This window comes from Zosterops lateralis, assembly GCF_965231275.1.
Source record: "Zosterops lateralis genome assembly, contig: HAP1_HAP1_SCAFFOLD_172, whole genome shotgun sequence".
NCBI classification, from domain to species: Eukaryota; Metazoa; Chordata; class Aves; order Passeriformes; family Zosteropidae; genus Zosterops; species Zosterops lateralis.
In genome coordinates this window covers 10,130-12,350 of record NW_028154515.1, presented here as the reverse complement: position 1 = coordinate 12,350, position 2,221 = coordinate 10,130, and the positions used below count along the sequence as shown (strand labels likewise).

The 2,221-nt window shown below is 47.5% G+C and overlaps 1 long non-coding RNA gene across 1 annotated transcript; it reads left to right on the top strand.

Moving 5' to 3' along the window:
- Nucleotides 1–704: 704 nt before the first annotated feature.
- On the top strand, nt 705–1,914 carry LOC310923656. Its single transcript, XR_014592670.1, has 3 exons — nt 705–1,109; nt 1,392–1,464; nt 1,564–1,914. It is a non-coding gene; the product is annotated as an uncharacterized lncRNA (long non-coding RNA).
- Nucleotides 1,915–2,221: the final 307 nt, after the last annotated feature.

The window sequence follows — 2,221 nt, the reverse complement described above, 5'->3', positions numbered from 1 at the left end:
GAATTCCCAGTTCTCCAGGGCTGGGCTGTGACAGGGGATTCCCAGCTGCTGTGTGGCTATGGAGGGTGAGGAAGCCTCAGAGTCCCTGGTGTTGGACCTCAGTCCCTGTAGGTGATCTTGGGTAGCAGTGCTGAGGGACACTGCTGAGCTTCTCCTTGGGGGTTCTCTGCTGCTTTGAGTAGGGAGATGCACATTTCCATATAGCTCAGGATTGCTTGGGCAAACGAACGGAGCCCTGGAAGGTCCTTGAATGTGTGGGGTTTTTCTCTAGTCCTGGCTTAGAGTAACCGTCTGTCCTAAAGGGATCGAGCAGCACTTGCTGCTGCTGGGAGACTTCAGTTCCTTTCCTTCCAAATGTTTGGAATGCTCTGTAGCTGATGTGCTGCTATCAACATGTGCAAGGTTCCTGTCTTTGCAGCATATTTTATCGTATTCCCCGTGAGATTGAATGTCCCTGCAGTGATTTGTGACCTGCTGAAATGTTAAAGCCAAGCGAGTGATAAGCTCATTGTTTTTCCAAATGTGTCCTTTTACCTCTGTTTTGCCTCCCCATTAATAGTAAAATAAGGCCATTCTCCCTGTTGGTGTCTGTGTCCATTCTCCTGCCACTGTGGACTGGAAAAACACTCGGTCACTGGTCACTGCCTGGAGTGGTGCAAGGAGAGATCCCAGGGCAGCCACCAAGTCTCCACTTGCTCCTTTTCCCTGGTGAGCTCCTTGGGGTGAGTGCAGTGATCCCTGAGGATGGAGAAGGGCTTGGAATGAGGGAAAAGACTTGGAGAAACCATTTTCCAGAAGGATGTGAGCCTGAAGGTTTGTCCGTTATCTGGTGCTTTTGTCCATCTCATGTGTTTTCTGTTTTTAATGATTGTTTAAGTTCGAGGACACTAATTTCAAAATGAAGAGGGCATTTCTAGGGCATATTTTTTTATGATTTTTATGCCTTTTTGTTTTGTGGAAAGAATTAATTTTGTTTTCATGTTTTGTCCTTCAGGACGTGCAGAAGCTCAGTTGACCCTCCCACACCGAGCAGTGCCAGTGCACAGCAGTGAAATGCATCAGTTGTTGTCTGAATGGATTAAACCTGTTGGTGCTGCTGTTGGTTCACTGTGAGGATTTTTTGTTCCTATGCACTTGGGGGGCTTTGGCCACGCTCGGGGGGATGTAAAATAAGCACTGGGGGCTGCTCTGGATATGTGTGCTCTGGACATGAGCACTGGGTTTGGCAGCAAGGCTGAAGGGTTTGTGAGAGCAGAGCAGGGAATGGACAAGTCAGCTCCAGCAGGGTGAGGTATATCTGCTTCTGCTTCCAGAAGCTTGTAATTTGTGGAAATTTTAAAGCCTGTGGCTGTAATTAGTAGTAATAATAGTGCCCTCTTTTATCTCTTAAGGTCCCTGGCCAACATGGAACAAGAACTGACCCAGAACTTGTTGGTGCCCTGGTAGAGAGAGAAGTAGCAAATGGTATTGAGAGAATTTCTGTGGGGATATGTGAGATCCTGGTGTTCCTGTGAGCTTAAGAAATGATCTGCAATGAAAAATATATTTTTTTTTTTTCTACAGGAGAATCTGATGTGGAACACGTGACCCAGATGACTTGATGTGACTTCTTGAAACCTTGAAATAAGGTGGTATTAATCTTTTTGGATAGAAGCAAAGCATTTGCAAGCACTTGGCAGAAGCCTATGAAAGGTAAGTGACGGGCTAAGGACACGAGCAGGAAAACATCTGGGGCTGTGATTTGATTTCACAGAGGGTTATGGATTCCTGTCTCAAATGTCCATATGGCAGTGGAGCTGGATCTATATGCCCCAGTGGAGAGGCAGGGTTGTCCTGTGTTCCTGGCTTTCTAGAGGCTGGAGTGTTGCCCAAGGAAGAGCATCCTGGTTTTGCTGCTGTGTTCAGGCACCAGCAGCCAGGAGTTGTTTGGTGCCTCGTTCCAGAAGCAGCAGGAACCTGGATTTCTGTCTCTAGGATTGTCTTGCTGTCCAAGGCTAAAGGTGAGTAGCAAGGCAGCTCTGGGAGCTCTTGGAAGTCAGGAGTGCCTGGTCTCTCATCTCCAGGTGCTGCTCAGGTAATTGCTCAGGTGTTCACTTAATGGTTCTTTGATGGCTTTGGACTTTCTGGTTGGAAGAAAAAGGGTCCTTTCCAGTCTCTGCCTTCTGTAATTCTGGGATCAGCCATTACTCTTTTCAGGCAGGCTAGATAGCCTCAGGAGTGG